Source organism: Aedes albopictus, chromosome 3, assembly GCF_035046485.1.
Source record: "Aedes albopictus strain Foshan chromosome 3, AalbF5, whole genome shotgun sequence".
Lineage (NCBI taxonomy): Eukaryota > Metazoa > Arthropoda > Insecta > Diptera > Culicidae > Aedes > Aedes albopictus.
In genome coordinates, this window is record NC_085138.1 from 362,708,336 (window position 1) to 362,727,577 (window position 19,242).

The 19,242-nt window shown below is 37.6% G+C and overlaps 1 protein-coding gene across 1 annotated transcript in view; it reads left to right on the top strand.

Moving 5' to 3' along the window:
- The window catches only part of LOC109411435 (exostosin-1), a 703,630-nt gene that overhangs the window by 165,969 nt on the left and 518,419 nt on the right, over window positions 1–19,242 (top strand). The window lies entirely within an intron of this gene.

Sequence of the window (19,242 nt, forward strand, 5' to 3'; positions counted from 1 at the left end):
TCATCTCATCTCATCTCTCATCTCATCTCATGTCATCCTTCCCTAACCCTCCATCCTATCCTCTACTCTACCCTCTACCCTACCCTCTACCCTACCCTCTACTCAACCTACTATTCTACCCTGTACCCTACCTTCTACTCTACCCTCTACCCTAATCCTCTGCCCTAACCTCTACCCTACTTTCTACCCTAACTCTCTACCCTACCCTCTACCCTATCCTCTGACCATCTACCCTACTGTTGGGGGGTGATATTTCCACTAGCACGAATACACAATCATCGGAAGCAGCTTCCATTGCAGCAGCTCCAATGCTGAAATTCAATTTATTATTCATAATTTTCTTAAATCTATTATAAATTATTGCTTTCACCTCTCCAAACAACCATCAGCTGCTTGATCAGCTGTTCGCTGTTATCGTACCAGTGCTGCCAGTTTCACTAAAGACTTTATTTCTACCACAATACCTACCTTCTACAATACCCTCTACCCTTATCATCTACCCAAGTAACATACTTGTCACCGAAGAGTCACGGGGTACAGGTTTTTGTTGCGCAGATGTCACTGTGACTTACTTCTAACAAATAAACACTTACTTGCTAGAAGTAAGTAACAGTGACTTTTGCGCAACAAAAACCTGCGCCGCCGTGACTCTTCGATGACAAGTGTGTTACTTGGGTACCCTACCCTCTACCCTAACCCTCTATCCTAGTTTCTACTCTACCCTCTACTCTAATCCTCTACCCTTCCCTCTTCGCTAATTATCTACTCTACCCTCTACCCTACCTTCTCTTCTACCGCCTACCCTACCTACTAACCTATCCACTACCCAAACCCTCTACCATAACCTCTACCCTACTTTCTACCTTAACCCTCTACTCTACCTTATATCCTACCATCTACCCTAACCCTCTACCCTACCCTCTACCCTACCTTCTACTTCTACCCTACCATCTAACATAACCTTCTACCCTACCTTCTACACTACCCTCTACCCTAACCCTCTATCCTAGCCTCTTCTCTACCCTAACCTTCTACTCTAACCCTCTACCCAACCCTCTACGCTAATCATCTACCCCACCCTCTACCCTACCTTTATTCTACACTCTACCCTACTTTCTAAAATAACCCCTCTACTAGGGTGGCCCACACTTATATGAAAAACAAAAAAATCGAAAAATCCCAAGCAACACACATGTTATAATAAAGTTACGACAGCGCAAGTTTTGGTTGTATAGAAGTTTATTTTACGTAATTCTAACATTATGTTGAAATAACGTAAAATAAACTTCTATACAACCAAAACATGCGCTGTCGTTACTTTTATATAACATGTGTGTTACTTGGGATGCCAAGTCTTACCTCCTCAATCAGTTGTTTTGGACTCCCAGAAGCTACGTTTAAAATTTGAGCAAAATCAATTAAGCCTAAGGGGGCGCTCAAAACGCTTGAAGTTTGTATGGGAAAACTTGGCCAAATGTATGCAGAAATTTTAAGTTTTCGAATTTTGCCACTAGGTGGCGCTATAAGCGTTCAATAATCAAACCCTTTGGTATTATTGTAGGTGACTATATGCCAAACAACTTTGTCGAAGACCACAAAGTAATCCAATGTCTGTGAAAAAAGTTATACCCTAGGTAAAGCGAGGATAAACTTTATTGTTGTTTTCCAATACATGTAAAGGAATAATATCAATAATGAAATCTCAATACTTTGCCTCACTTTGTCTAGGGTATAACTTTTTTCACTGCCATCGGATCACTTCGCAGTCTTCGACAAAGTTCTTTGGCATATAGTCACCTACAATAATACCAAAGGGTTCATTTATTGAACGCTTACAGCGCCACCTAGCGGCAAAATCCGAAAACTTAAAATTTCTGCATACATTTGGCCAAGTTTTCCCATACAAACTTCAAGCGTTTTGAGCGCCCCCTTAGGCTTAACCGATTTTGCTCAAATTTTGAACTTAGACTCTGGGAGTCCAAAACAACTGATTTAGGAGGTAAGACTTGGCATTTTTCAAAATTTTTGTTTTTCATATAAGTGTGGGCCACCCTACCCTCTACCCTACCCTCAACCCTACCTTCTACCCTACTCTCTACCCGAACCTTCTACCCAACCCTCTACCCTACCCTCAACCCTACCTTCTACCTACCCTACCTTCTACCCTACTCTCTACCCGAACCTTCTACCCGAACCTTCTACCCAACCCTCTACCCTACCCTCTACCCTAATCCTCTTCTCAACTCGCTATCCTACCTTCTACCCTAACCCTCTACTCTACCCTCTACCCTACCTTTTACCTTTTACCCTATCCTCTACCCTACCTTCTACCCTACCATCTAACATTACCCTCTACCCTAACCATCCACTTTACCCTCTACCCTAACCCTCTATGTATCATATGTATCACATGTTACTTGTTCCCGAATACATAAAACCCCAATTTACGCCTAAGGACCGTAAATTGGGGGAGCGTTATTTGGGAATTAGTGCGTAAATCGGGGGGCGCAAATTGAGTTTGGCGCAAAAAAAGTAAGCGTAAATTGGGGTTTTATATGTTAAATGTTAAGCACCATCAAACGATCTGAACGCAATAACTTATGCCACAAGTGTCGAATCACTTTGCGGTCTTCGGCAAAGTTTTTCAGCATATCCTGAACTATACTTCAACGTCATTAGTTAGATAATTTTAGACAAAAAAAAAAACAATTAATGAGAAAAATGCAAAAAAAAATCCTGTTTCCTATACTAAATTACATACAAATTTTTATTGCAATGCGGAACACGGGGATGCAACCAATCGCCCCCAAATTTTGCACAGGACGTTAGAAGGAATCGAAAAAGCTTTATTTCAAAACATCGATTTTGTTGACCCAGTCTAATGCTCATGCTCATTTTGACACCCTAATGCCAAATACGTTGCTTATTCTCAATGCAGAAGGAAGGTTAAAGGCGCTTGCATCATCTCTCAAACTTAATATTTAAGCTTCGTCTTGGATTTTTTATCTCTTTTTATTTCAGCAGAGCAGATGTTTTCAATACTTTAACTAGGTGCTATTGGAAAATAAGCCGCATCCTACTTCTCAGGTTATTTTTTTTCGAGCAAATTAATTCTACAGAAGTTCTGCACTTGAACTTCGCTGGATTGAAAATAAATCCTTCCTGTACAAAGACAAAACTTTATATAAGAATTGTAACTGATGTCGTTATGACATTCACTATATTTATAAACATTCTTGCGGGCGCTCAATTAAATAAATATTAAATAATCTATTGTATCAAAATAAACGCACCTAATTCCTGGCTTTGGTCACGATTTTTTCTAAGAAGCTTCAATATCTCAAAGTTTATCACGACAGCACCTGCACACGTGCACTTTTCGGCGGCTCTACCCATTAACTAATCCGTTTATAAATGTTTTGCATTTACCTGCTTCAAACCAGTTGAATTCAAGCACACGTCGTCATGGGATCAAGTGCCTGGTGCATTCTTCTGCCGTTGTTGCTCTGCAGTTTGGCGATCAGCAGCACCGCGGCACTCGAACATGGAGCCTCGCTGAAGAGCTTCGATGGACTACGAGCCGAGTGCTTTCAGTATCTTCCGCCAAGCGGCAACGCCCCCGAGGACTGTTCCGACCGGTGCGTGGGCCTGGTCGGAAACTTCTAGAACGATACCATCGGTAGATCATCCAACTCGATCGCTCGGTTCTACCAGCCGGATCCATGCGACCAGGACTACATCAACCGAACAATGACGTGTATGTGCGATACGGTTCTGCCTCTACCGCGACGTCCCGGCTGCCAGAGGGTAACACAAACCTTGCAGTGCTACCGGGACCAGTTCGGCCAGTTGATCAACCAGGTGCCACTTTATGTTCCCTATAAGAGGCTGCAGGGATTCCTAATGCTGGGACAGTGTGCGCAGATGTTGCAGATTCCTGGCGATAGGTTTGGTCAGATAATGGACGAGGGGTACGACAAATCAGCTGATGGCCAGTGTCTGATGCGATGTTTCCTGATCCGAGCTGGGCTGTACAGTGATTGCGGAGGACCAGACATAAAGCGCTTTTCGCTCCAGTGCGAAGGGTACGGTGCCGAGTACGAGCAATCGGTGGCCAACTGCTATGCGGAGCTGAAAAAACAACAGCTTGATAGCTGCACACTGGCTACGCGGATGCTCTACGAATGCGTGCAGGCTAATCAGTACAGTGCAAGCAGCATTGTTGGATCTATTAGTTTGGGAGGCGTGACAGCCACAGTAACCGTCGATTTAGGTAGCCTTGTAGCTAATGTTCCCGTTTTAGGACCACTCATTGCTCTTTTGGGATGATTATTGCCAAATGTGCGTTTCATCGAAAAATTTTGAAGGAAAATAAATATGTCGATACGTCAGCATTCTTTACAGGTCTCTTATTGTACTCCAGAACTCCCCAAGGAACAATCACTCATTTAACCAACATTGCAATGACTTTTTTATTCCACATTTAATTGAATATCAGTTTAACATTATTTCATCACAGCTTGTAATCATGCGTTGTTCAAACAAAAGTGGAGAATTTATTCAGCAATCTTTTCTGCAAGCGCGATACAGGCTTTACAGTAGGAAGTAATCTGTGTTATATCAGCCTCATATTAAACTTGTATTCAGCTATAATAACCTGCTGCGAAAACAAAAACAAATTAAAGTGCGAGGTGCAATTATAGTTCAATCATGTTTATTTGTCGCATCTAAAGACATTTATAACACACACGCTCTTCTAAAAATTTCTCAACTTGGGATTTGAACTCATGATCTCCCAATCACCCGTCGCATGCCTTACCGACTACGCCATCCTGGAATTCGCAAGTTGCTCGCTGAGAGTGAAACATCTTCACAAAGCTGTGAAAGATCAATGTTCAGATTTTTGAAAGGTTGTAAATACAACTTTGAAATTTCTACGAAAATTTGCAAATGTTTCGAATATTTCGCATTGCTGTGCAACAAACATCAATACATATTTAATCATGAGGAACGTTCCAGTACAGCTCTATTATAATCACTATGATCTGTTGTTCAATCGAAAAGTTATAATCGATCAAATAAATCATAAATCCGTTTATACAGCATACTTTTAAACCATTATTGAACGTTCCCACAATAGCTGAAGTATAAAACATCAAAAGCATTTGTTCAACTTATGTAGACCACAATAATCAGCTTTCGGCAACTGTGGAACATAAGCTTTTTAACGCGTAGAAAAAAGTTCTTCTTCAGCTTATATTAAAGCTAGTAAGGACAAATCGAACAAACAAAACTGATGACGTTTGTTAAGTTTATAATTAAGTTGCTGTCCACATGCGTGCCAAATGTTGCATTTTGGCTTATATATAATGTAAATAGCATCATTTCAGCTTATTAGGCTGCATCCATTTATTACGTAACGCTAAAATTGACATTTTTTGACCCCCCTCTCCCCTTCGTAACGCTTTTTTGTATGAAAATCCTAAAATTTTTGTATGGACCGTAACGCTTGGTCATAATCTCCCCTCCCCCTAGAGCGTTACGTAATTTGTGGACGGCGCTTTATTCAGCATTTGGTTTTGTTCAGCTGCGAATGTTATAAACCAGCTATAGTTCAACATGCATGCTTATTTATGACTTTGAATTGTTCCTTGGGTCCTGTATGTAGATGAGATGTTTGCCGCATTCATTGACATCAGTATTTGTTTAAGGCTGCCAAAAGCTCTGAATCAAGCAGATTCTGTGTTATACATCTAGTTTATGATTTTTATACCCTATTTTCTCATTATCGACCGTATTTATTAACAACTTAAGAATTTTATGGTATTATTAGTCATTTTCTACTCAGAGTGCAATTCCTAAGAACAAATGTCTGTAGATGCAAAATCAAGAAATTGACATTAGTCACATTATTATTCTTCAACCACTTAACCTAATTTACAGCTCTTTTGTCCACAGGGCACTGCGTGAGCGATTCCAATTGGCAGCTGCCTTTGTACTTTGTACAGCGCCTGAATGTATTCTATTCCAACTCTATTATATCGAACTGGTTGCGTTTGCGCTGCTGTCACTTTTCTACCCTGTCCATTGTAGAATGATGAGCACGAGGATGATGATGTGTGGCTCCTTTCGCTTTTTCAGTCCGATAGGGGGTTCATTATGAGTTGCCGTTAGCAGATATCCAAGTTTCCGGGTCGGTTAGAGCAAAGGCTCAGAAGAGGGTCACGTGTCAGCCGCTTTCGGGGAGAAGAGCAATTGACGAAAAATTGCACGTGCCGGGGCTGGGATCGAGCCCATGACGACCATCCACTTATAAAGTGAACGTGTTACCACAACGCCACGGGCCTCGGCTAAGTATATTCCTGAGAGATATTTCACCAGATGCCTCAAGAAATTTTTACCCCATTTCTGACGAAACCTTTTCAAATCTTTGGGAGGAAATTTTGTCAAATTCATCGAACCAGTGCCAGTTGTTCTATGGGATGTCTTTACAAACAACTTATACCGGAGCCCCTTTAGATTCCTAAGGGAAACCTCTCCATACATTTTTGGGAAATATTCCCGAGAGCAATCTCTCAAAATTTCTGTGGGTAATCTTTCTTTTTTCTTGAGAAAAACTTTTTGGACTCCTGAGGAAAATCTCGCCTATGGATGCCTATGGAAAACAATTCAGAATCTCCCTGGAATCATGAATTACTAGTCTCTAAGTTCTCAGTTTTACTGAAGAAAACTCTCTGAACCCCCGAGGAAAATCTCTTCAGAAGAATCCCATTAAGAACAAAACCTCATCTTTCTGAAAGCCCAAGGTATTTCTCATTAGATAAGGAGAATCTCTTTTGATCAAGTTCCTATTGCAGTGGGGTGAATCCCTCCAGCATCTCGATGGAAATCTGTTCAGATTCCTAAGGAATCTGGATTCCCGATTCCAAAGAGCAATCGGCAATCTCTCTAATTTTCCGAAGATAATCTCTCCTGATTTCTAAGGAAAACTTTCAACGCTCTTGATGAATATCTCTCCAGATACCCAAGGTGAAGAATAAAAATAATAGAAAACCTCTAGATTTCCGACAAAAAATCTTCTGATCAAGCTCCTCAAGCAGTGGGGTGAATCTCTCCAGCATCCTGAGGAAAATCCCTTCAAATATCTGAGTCATCTATCCTGATTCGTGAGGCTTTACAGATATTCAAGAAAAAAATTGAAATAGTTCTAAAATCCTGATAAATTTCTCTCTATGATTATGAGGAAAATCTGTTCTCTCCTTATCCAACAATCTCTCAAAATTTCTGAGGACGGTTTCAACATAGGTATTGGTTACATCATTGCGATAATATTTAGTCAAACACATTAATCTTGAAAGTAGTCTGGGATTCCTTCAAAGATACTTTAGAAAATTCCTTCAAAGGTTGCTACAGAAGCTATTGCCTGCATTTTTTTTTTTTTTATCAAATTTTCTATTCATCTATAAATATTAGTAGGACTTCGTCCACGAGTTTTTGTATTGGACTTCACTCGGAATTCGTCAAGAAATTTCTCTCAGGGTTTCTCCATGAATTTCCTTAAAAGATTTCTTCAAAAAATATAATTTCACTAGGGGTTTTCTTAACAAAAACAGAAATTTTTCAATGAGCTTTTTCAGAAATTTATGTTGCAATTTCTTCAGAGGTTCTTCAAGGCTATTTTACAGGGATTTTCAATAGATTCATTTGGAAGTTTCTCAAGAGTTTCTCCAAAAGTTCCTCAGATATTGGTCTAGCAGAGATTGCTTGGGATTTATCAAAACCTTTCTTCAGGGAATCTTTCAATGTGGAGAATCCCTTGAATGAATTTCCGAAGGAAATTCTTCGGGATTTTAAAAAATAATTTAAAGAAAATTTCCGAAAAAAAAATTGAGGAAATCTAAAGAAATTCAAAAAATTCTGAAGAAGTTTCTGAAGACATTTGAAAAGAGTTCGTACAGAAATTTCTGTAAAATTTCCTGTAAAAACTCCACGACACACCGATAGTGGAATTCCTAAAAAAGTTAATTGAGGATTTTTTTTTTGGGAAAAATCCTGGGGAAATCCTTAAATAAAATTCTGGGAGGATTTCCCGAAAGTATTCCTGGACCAATCAGTGATTGTGTTTCTCGTGGAATTCCTGCAAAAATACCTGGAGAAACGTCTAGATAAATTTCCGTAAAAACCCCTTAAAAACTCTTGAGATGTTTAAAAAACGATCATTAAGAAATTCACGAGAAATATATTAATACATTCCTTGAAGAATTCATAGAGAAATTGTCGGAGAAAATTCTAGAGAAGTACATGGAGGAAATCTTAGAACAATCTCTGTATGAACTTATGCAAAAATATTTAGAATAATTCCTATCTGTATGCTTGAAAAACTTGTAATAAATAAGAAAGCACAGAATGTTGCTAATTGACAAATTGAGGAATGAAGCGATTCCGTACTCGCTAGACCGGTGCTTTGCGACAAAATGGAAAGTTCAAGGTGTGGACTCAGAGTTAGTTTGGCTTCAACTCCGTTGAATCATAGCTTGTTTTGTGGCGTAGTTGGTTATATTGCTAATCTTGCGAATACGGAATCGTGGGTTCGAATCCCACTAGAACCCGATTTTTTTTTTATCAAATTCATCTCTCAATTTGTCAATAAGCAACATCCTGTGCTTTCTAATTAATTAAAAGTTTTTTCAGTACGTGTTCAGTCATACCAGAAAATCTGGTAAATGCCACTATAGGGCAATATATGACATTAATTCCTGCATGATTCACTGAAAGTAATAATGCAACAATGTCTTCTACAGGGTTTTCTGGATTATGAATAAATAAATCATTTAAATCTCTAGAGGAGTGTCCAAACAAATCTCTGGTGGACTTTTACCTGTCCGAATTTCTGAAGGCATCTCTGGAAGATGTTTTTGAAGAATGTATAAGAAAATTCCTGGAGACATTTTCGAAGATTTGTCAAACTTTTGAATTTGTTTAAAAAATCTTCAAAAATGTAACCCCTGGCGGAATTTTAGATGAAACCCATGGAAATCTTGCTAATGACTTCACAAGGAACTATTGTAGAATCCTCTAGAGAAAATTCTGAAAGGAAATTCAAGATAAAATTTCGGAGGGAAGTAATAAAGATCGTAAATTATTTCAGGAATAATTTCTTGAAAAACTTTAGAGAAAATTCTCAAAAAAAAAAACTGTGAATTTTATTTAAGAATCCCTGAATTAGAAATTCTCAGATTAATCACCGGAGGCAGAATTTCCAAAAAAAAAAAAATACCCTGTATAATTTTCTGTAGGAATCGTCGGAGAAATTATTCAAAAAAAAAACCTGAATAATAATAATTTGAAATCCATGGAAAAATTTCTGAAGGTGTTCATGACTGGTAATCTACAGGGTGCGGCAGGAAAAAATGCGAAAAGTTCAAGGCGCTATTACACGCTGAATATGGAATTTATATGACTATTTTTTTATGACAGTGTATCAGTCAACGTCTATATTCTAGCACTACAAAATAAAAATTATCATATTTGATTTTTAACATGTGATAATGTAAGCCTAAAAAATTTGTATCGAAAAACTGCGCGCCCAATGGTCATAAAACAAAATGGCTATAATAGTAAGAAAAATAGCTTCAATTCGATGATAAACCAAGCCATACTAGTCCAGAGCCATGTAGTTTCACATACCAGATGAAATAAACACATATATATGATGATATAGTAGAGAAAATAAAAAGTTTTGTTTTATCAGATATGAAATTTAGCGACCTGTGTGCTTTTCAGTGGTTTGAAACTTTTGATTGTCTTCAGCTTCAGACGCCGTCTTGTAAAGGTTTATGACCAAAAAGGGATTTTTTTTAAATAACTTTTCAGAAAATTGGCCTGTTAGAGATCATGGAACGTTAAAACATAGATTTTTTTTTCTCATCTTGGGTATCTGGAGAGATATTCATCATGAATGTACAGTATGCGGCAGGAAAAAATGCGAAAGTGTTTTTCAACTTCAAACCTCATTTTCGTCCATTTGAAAACATAGATTGGTTAACGTCAAATGGACGAAAATGAGGTTTGAAGTTGAAAAACACTTTCGCATTTTTTCCTGCCAAATACTGTACATTCTTGATGAATATCTCTCCAGATACCCAAGGTGAAAAAAAAATCTCTAGATTTCCGAGGAAAATCTCTTGATCATGCTCTTAAAGTAGTGGAGTGAATCTCCCCAGCGTCTTGAGGCGAATCCCTCCAAATTTCTGAGGGTTATTTCTTCTGATTCGTAAGGAAAATCTCTCCAGATATTCCAAAAATAATACTTCCTGAGGAAAATCAGCTCTTATCCCGATCTGAAAATCTTTAAAAATTCCTGAGGATGGTTCACCATTTGTAATTCCATTGCGATAATATTTAGTTTAACACACCGTGAAAGTCCACAAGTTTCTTAAAAATGCCTCTTGGAAATTTTTCAGTGATTTTCTCTGGAAATTCCTTCAAGGGTTCCTACAAAAGCTCGTGCTTGATTTTTTTTTTTCAAATATTTCTATTTGATCCAGAAGTATTATTAGTATTTCCTCCACGAGTTTTTGTTCCGGACTTTTTTCGGAATTCTTGAAGAAAGTCCTCCAAGGGTTTCTCCAGGAATTCCTCCAAAAAATTCTTCAAAAAATGTAACTTCTCTAGGGTTTTTCTTTTTCTAGGAGCGTTTCCATATTTTTTGTTAGAATTTTCTCAGAGGTTCCGGGTTCTCTCTGAAGCTTATTCAGCTGTTATCAATAGATTCATCTGGAAGTTCCTACAGAGTGTATTCAAAGGTTCCTTCAGGTATTCTTCTAGCAGGGATGGCTAAGGATTTATTCAGACTTTTCCTCAGGGATTTTTTTTCAGAATTTTGTCCGGTATTGGTTTAGCAATTTATCCGAAGACTTCCGCAGCAATCCCTGCAGATATTATTCCAATATGTATGTCTTGGTATTTTCTAAGCATTTTAAAGAAATTCTTCTATGAATACTTACAGAGAGTTTTCCAGTTCGTCCAGGTATTCTTTCAAAAATTCCTTCAAAAATTCATGGTTGACCCTTTGCTTTTGCGGATTTTTTTTCAGAAATTTCTTCAGGTAGTATGTGTACTTTGAAGATTTTTGTGTATATAAAATTGTAAAAATCTTTAATCCTTAAAAATTCATAGAAGATTTAAAGAAACTCACTCAATCTGCAATTTCTGTGATTAAAAATTTTCAGAAATTTGAGTAACTTCTCATGATTTTTTTCAAGAAATTTAGGAGGCAGCTCAAGATGTTTTCTCAGGTATTCTCTCAAGCATTCATCCAGAACCTCCTTTAGAGATAACTTCAGAAACGATTTAGGAGTGTCCATCTATGACGTAGCTTTTTAGAGGAAGTCTGGGATTGTATGTCAAGTCTATTTTCCCATACCTAATACAGTATGGGAAAATATGCTACCAGTGGGGAGGGGCAGTAAAATCTGGTCAAAAAATGCTACGTCATTTATGGACACTCCCTTTCAGGATTCTTTGTTTAAAGATTTGCAGAAATTTTCAAGTATTGCTTCTGTGAATCTCCAAAGGTATAAGCAAAAAAAATTTTTTTTTTGAGGGATTCCTTCAGCAATTTTATGAGCAATTTCTGGAAAAACGTTTCAAAAAAAAAGCTGGAGGAATATTCGATACAAATCTTGCAGGAATCTCTAAAGGTATACTGAAACCTCCATTTAGGTAAGACCCATTTAGGTAAAATCTATGTAGATCCCTCCATTTGGGTAACGTTACCTAAATGGAATTTGAATGTGTTCAGAGCAGTTGGAGTATTTAGGATTAGAGGTAAAGTTAGTTTACGAAAAAAAAAAGCAAAATTAAGAGTTAAGGGAAGTTTACGAAGTGCTTGAGGGTTAACAGTTTAAGAGTATCCGAGAACTCCCTGGAGTATAGGCCATCTGATTTACAAGCGTAATAAGAGATCTATTGGAGCATTATGAATGAAATTTATGCATGCATAGCCCCATGCAACTATGTGCTGTCAAGTGGTGAGTTCGTCGTCAGTTCGAGGATCTCCAAGAACTTCCTTGAGTATTGGTCATCGGATAAAACGCATTGAAACACCTTGAAACACTTTGAAACCTCCGTGAAAATCACCTGCGAGTCTCTTAGCCCCCTCAAACTCACCGGAAACCTCTTGAAATGCCCTAAAACGCTTTGAAACGCATCTGAAACCCCCATGACACCTCCGTGAAATTCACCTGCGAGCCTCTGAAGTCCCCTCAAGACCCCCTAGACCTCCTGAGTCGCCCTGAAATGCATTAAAAGCCCTGAAACGCCTTAAATCGCTGAAAAGCCTTGAAACGCTTTGAAACGCCTTTAAAACTCCTATCAAACCTTCATGAAATGCACATGAGAGCCTCTGAAGCCCCCTCAACCCCTGTGAAACCTAGTGAAATGTATTGAAATGCCCTGAAATGCATTGAAACGTTTTGAAACGCCTCTGAAATCCCTATATAACCTCCGTAAAATTTACCTGAGATCCTGTGAAGCCCCCTAACACTCCTGTGGAACCTAGTGAAACGCATTGAAACGCCTTGAAACGCTTTGAATCGGCTTTGAAACCTCCGTGAAACTCACCTGAGAGTTTCTGAAGCCCCACAGAACCTCTCTGAATCCTCCTGAAACGACTTGAAACACTCCTGAAACACAAATGAAATCCATGTGAAACTCACCTGAAAGCCTATGAACCCCCCTAAAATACCACTGAAACCTCCTGAAACGCCCTAAAACGCCTTGAAACGCATTGGAACGCCTCTTAAACTCCCGTGAAGTTCACCTTAGAGCACATGAAGCCCCTTAAAAGCTCTCTGAAACCTCCTGAAATGCCTGAAAACGCATCTGCCCCCCCCCCCCCCTAAAAACTCCCTTGAAATTCCTCTGACCATCCCCTCATCTGAAAGTTTTGACCCCCTCCCCTTTGCATCTGCAAGCCACTTGCCCTTCTCAAACTTCTTTTCAACCTTGAAATCCATTTAGGTAATGAACTGAATCCATTAAGGTTATGAATCGATTTAGATAATAATTCTTTCTAGGCAGTCCCGACTCGTTATTTAAATGGAGATTCGGGTATATTCCCGGAGGTATTTCTTTGTCGGTCAGAAACACAGGAAACTACAGGATTTTTTAAATTAAAAAAAAAATCTATATACAACTTCGAATGAGTGTAATCAGTTTCGTACCTTTTAATTCCGCCCTATGTTGCTTATCCTTCGACAGATACGCGTATTTCGACTACCACTTGTAATCTTCCTCAGTGTCAGTCATCCAGTGGATTAATGTAATTGATAAGTATACAAGAAGCTCCCTCCCAAAAATCCGGCAATACTTCATGTAACGAGGAACGGTTGACAGCGTAGGAAAATTATTTGTTATATGTAGTGTGATTAGTCTTTTCTAAATTTGTCTTATCCTTGTAGTTACCCCTTGAAAAAGGCTTAATAAAAAGCCGAAACGTCGTGAAAAGCAAAACTTTCCGTTTTGATTTACCCAAGACTGAGAAAGCCAGCATTCCAAAAGAAATACATATTCTTATTTATGATTTTCATTGAAGGAATTTATAAAGGAATTCCTGGAGAAATTACCAAAGATTTTTCAACGAATTCCAAAATATTTCACAAGTAAACATTTCCGGAATTTTAGAAGGAGCCCATGTATTCTTAAAGAAAATTCTTGAAGCAATATTTGAAAAGAGTAGTGGGAAAATTTCCTTAAAAATCACTGAATCACTGAAAAAATCTTCTAAAAAAAATCCTTGGAGATTTTTAGATCAAATTCCTGAAGTAATTGCTGAAGCAACCCATGGAGCAATTTTGGAAGAAAAAAATCATAAAAGAGGTACTTAAGGAGTCCATAGATAAATTTATTTAGAGATCTCATAAAGAATTTCCGAAGGAATCCCATGGGAAATTTCCATAAGAATCGCAGAAGGATTTTCCTAAGGACACTTTGGAAGAATTTCTGTAGACGTCTGTGGAATATTTTCTTTAAAAAAATCCTTGATTCCCCTTAAAGGAATTTATGAAGAAATTTCGGAAGATTTTTTAATCGATTCCCTAGAAGAATCCCTGGCGGAATTTTAAAAGGAACCAGTGAAGAAATTTTTTCAAGCGATAATTCTAAAGAGCGCTGAGAAAATTTTCTCAAAAAAAAACTAGAAACCACTGAAAAAATTTTCTATAAAAATCTTGGAGATTTTAAGACCGAATTTCTGAAGGAACCCATGGAGCAATTTTGGGAAAAAAAAACATATAAGAGGTTCTTGAGGAGTCCTCCTAACTCATGGAAATTCTGAAAGAACTTTCAAAAGGTATCCGTGGAAGACTTTGTGGAAAAAAATTATGGAGGATTATCTAAAATAATTCTTGGAGCAATTTTGCAGGAATCCAAGGAAGGATCTTAACTTGTTTCAGGAATAATCTCTAAAGCATCTAAGAGAAAATTCTTAAGAAAACTATGAATTCTCATTAAAAATCCCTGGAACAGTTCCCGAAGCTATTCTAGTAACTAATTCTTGGAAAAAAAATCCGATAGAATTCCTAGCAGAATCAAAAAAGGGTTTTTGTAACTGAAATCCATGAAAAAAATCTAAAGATGTTCTTGGATGTTTTTCTAAATAAATCTCTCGATAAATTCCTGGAGGAATCCCTCGAAAAAAAAATCCCAAAATAATCCACAAGCAATTCCAAAGAAATTTATGGAAGATTTTTTGGAGAATTCCATTTCAGAGGAATAGCTAATAAAATATCTTATTTAATTCCTGAAACTTTAAAAATTCCGCTAGAAAATTTCCGAATAAATTTTAGAGCCATATTTTTTCAATAGCCGGTAGAGGTATTTCTAATTAAATATGACGGTAATCATGGAATGAAATTTCCTAGAAATCCCGGGTTGAGTTTCTGAAAAAAAAACCTGAAATATAGGTATATATTTTAATAGAATGTTTTTTAAAATGACACAGGTCATTTCTCTTATAATCATGCAAACGCAAATAATTTATTATTTCATTGGAGAAAAATCTGAATTTTCTATAAGAATGCCTGAAAGAGTTCCTGAAGCATTTCTCAGAAAAATCTCGGAAAAAACTCCTGGCAGAATCAAGAAGGATTTTTTACTGAAATCTATGAAAAAAAAATCGGAACTGATTTTCAGATAGGGTGGTTCTAAAAATCGCATTTAAAAACTAAAATTTAAAAAAATATCATAACATTTGAACAAATTAACCGATTTTAGGGATACTCAGGATTACTCAAGATTCCTGAGTAATGATCATTTTTGCGCAAATTAATAATCAATACGGTCGAAAATCAACCATCCCCTGGACATTTTCCACAAAATTGGTCATAACTCTGGAACGAGAAAACTACATCTTGAAAATTTCAAAATAGCTTCTGTAATTACTATCAAAACAATTTTTTTGAGAACTTTTCCGTACTTCCCAAATCTTTTTTGCGATTTTTCCAGTGTGGAATTTTATTTGGAAAACTATTTTTATTGTGTAGTATTTTTGCATTGCTGAGAAAATTTGCTTACGATTTCACAAAATACCTTGTGTCTACGATGCTTCATTCTTAAGTAATGTTTTTTTTTTTCAACAAACGGCTCATATTGCACATCTGGACATTTTCCTCAAAATTAGTTATAACTCAGGAACGGAGAAAACTATATCTTGAAAATTTCACAGAATATGGCTTATGTAATTTCCTTTTTTTTACTTCTTTTCCGAAGGATGAACTCACATTTTGTGAGTTTGTCGGGAGTGGGATTCGATCCCAGGTCCTCGGCGTGATAGTCAAGTGTTCTAACCATCACACCAGGTCCGCTCCTCAAATGTAATTTCCTTCCAAAAATATTTGTTTGAGAATTTTTCCGGACTTTCTGAATAATTTTTCCGACTTTTTCAACCGATTTGTGGAAAATTTTGTGGAAAACAATTTTCATTTTTTTATTTTCATTTGCGGATAAAATTTTCTTATGATTTCACAAAAAATGTATCTACGATGCTTCGTTCTTGAGTTATGTTTTTTAAAAGTAGATGGTGTCTATGGAAAATGTTTGTTTTCTACTGGAGTTTTCCTCAAACCCTACCCGATAAAAAAAAATCTTTAAATTCTAGGAACCTTCTTACCAATTTGTACGATAATAAAAAAAAATCCCCATATCACTATTTTCGATTCAAATTATTTCTGCTTTTCTACCATTAAACCACAGTTTCAAACACCCTTCCCAGCAGCACATTTCACGCTGACTCAAAAACAAATTTTCGAATCAGATCACGTTTGCAGCAGTACCTAGCAGCGGCAGCAGCGCCGTCACTGTTGCTTATCACCACGACCCCATGAATGACGTGTTCTCGCTTCCGTGGGCTTGCTGAAAATTTTCATAGATAAACATCCTGTGTTCCTCCAACAGCACAACAACAATTTCAGACCAGGAACAACCTGCTGTCACAGGCGGAAACTCGGCCTGAGCCAGAAAGGTGCGACTAAGTGCAAGTTCTACCCAGTGGTGTGCGAAACAAGGTCACCAGTGTGACTCTGTCCCACACTCACAGACCACCCCCACCCCGAAAAAGAACGTTAATTTATTCAAAAGCTTTTCTTTCATTAGTGCAAGAAGCGTTTCCCGCCGGCAGGCACGGGCAGTTGAATCAGCAGCACGACTATCCCAACACATCTGTTCGTGTCGCTTCGGGGTCGCTGTCGTCGTCGTCGTCGTAGTCCGTAGTCGTTCCGGGAACTCTGGCTGCTGTTAAGAGCCATTTTAGGCGAGCCACGTTTTTCCCAGTGAATTTCCCACCCAACATCCAAAAGGAAAAGCTCACACAAATGAAATTGTCCCTTATCTTTAACCCTTTCGGGACGACTTTTTTCTACACATATTTCGGGAACGAATTTGTGTTTTTCCAATGGTATACATTATAATACTTAGGGAAACACTGATATATTATGTTAAACATTTTTTTCGGGATGTTCTAGGTCATCCAAACTGTCCTGGAGTTGTAATACTGGGAGATTCGAATAAATACATGAATTTACAACGTTTCTCCCAGCAGAACATGTTTGATTAGACTCATTGAGTCAAAGAAACTATTTTTTTACCGAGTCAAAAGTATTTCAGATATCGACGATCCTCCAAATTGTCCCGAAATAAGATCAACAAACGTTTCAAAGATGTTATATCGTATCGAAACATATCCAAGTAGACCCTTTCAGTCAAAATATCAACTTTTGCAACTGCGTCAACGAATTACAGGTATTCTAGATCCTCCAATAAGTACGTTAATTTTGATCATTCATTTTACCAAATCAACCAAGACTTTAATTGTGTCTTTTTGTTATGAAATATATCCAAGTAGATCCTCTAAACCAAAATGCATTAGAAATATACCAGGTCATCTAAAATGTACGTGAATTTTTATTCATTCAACCAAGGCTGCTCCTTGACAAGATCTCAAGCATATTCCTAAAGCATAATATTTATTTTTTATTCTATTCTATTCACACTGAATAGTTTTCCCAGTAAACATAAAGCAATTACATTTATGGACTTCTGCCCGAATTTATGCTGAACTGTTTACTCTCACAGACAAATTGGCGTTTCAGCGGCATGTCGTGGTTACCATGAGAAAATTTTCAAAGTCCTTGAAAATCGTCGTGGTCTTGGAACTTCTAGATGGCTTTCATGGATAGCGTGATTGAATTCGAAATGTGTGATTCACTCGCGTGTAAGTGTGCGCTAATTTATGACTTGCTAGTGGGATTCGAGAGAAAATGAGAATTATGAGATTCCAATGAAACTCTGGAGCGTTCCGAGGGGAAAGCTGATTTACATTTTGAAAGGCATTTCGCTGGGGTTTCGGAGTGCGGACTTCAAGAGAGTTTCAGTTTGATCTACGATAAGATCCAAGCCTTATACGATTGCGGATCAGTCTACAATAGGACGAATTCAGCTTGAATTCCCATGCAAATCCTTTTGAAAATCTTGTGGAACTCCAAAAGACATACTGGAGGCGAACTTTGATATGTCATTGAGGAAAATTCGGTGGGATTTCTAATAGCAAATGATGGGAAATTATAGTGGAGAAATCTGATAAGAACCAGATCAATATTGGTCGAGATTTTTTGTGGGTTCCGGTGTGTTTTTGACAAGGCTAATGATTAAAGATACTTGTGATGAAATTGATTTGAGAATCTTCTGTGATTTCTCCAGGTGTTCATGCGGGATTGCTTCAGAGATTCTTTCCAGGATTTGTTTAGGAATTCCTTACGAGATTCCTCTAAGAGTTCCGAAAAACTTCAAGGAATTTTCTCTGAGATTCCTCCAGGAGTTCCTTCTGAGATTCCTCAAGAAGTTCCTTAATTCATTCCTTTGAACATTTTTTCTATAATTCCACTTTTTGGAACATTTTCAGATTTTTTTCTTTTGAGGTTCCCAGAAACAATTCACAGATAGAACTGTTGGCAAGATATTTGTAGGGAAATCAAAAAGAACCCCTAGAGGAGCTCCTACTTAGTAGTGCTAAAAAAACTCTTGAATTATGTAATAAATCCCACAAGGATTACGAACATCTAGGAAAATTCCAGAATGATCTTCTGGACGAATTCCATAAGAATCTGCAGGAGTAATTTCTGAAATGAGTTAATGTAAGAATCCTGAAAGGAGTTCCTGGAGGAGCGGTTGCAGAAGTTCTTGAAGAAATCCCGCAAGATTTTTTTTTTTTTGGTTGAATTCCAGAAAGATTACCCGGATGAATCGCTGAATAAATTCCTTGAGAAATTTCAGATGGACCTCCCGGAGGAATCTCTTATAGAGTTTTTGGAGGAATCCAGATGGAACTCCGGGAGAAGTTGAAATGAAAATAATTGGATGAAATTTCAACTGGAAATCCTTGGCATATTGATTATTTTTGCTCTACAGTCTTATACAAACATTTAATAATTGTCCCGCTCCAAACTAGGACCAAAACGTCGATGCGAAAATAAAATTAGTTTTCCTAATGCTTGTAGAGGACTGACTGCCGAGCCAATACAATCAATGTTCTTGGAATCTGTGAATAAATTCTCGAAGGTATATCGGAAAGACGTTATGAATTAATTCCGGAAGAAATCCCGGTTGAAATTCCTGTAGGAATTCCAGAAAGACCACTTGGTGTAATCTCAGATCAAAATCCCCGAGGTCTCCCGAAAGGTTTTGCGA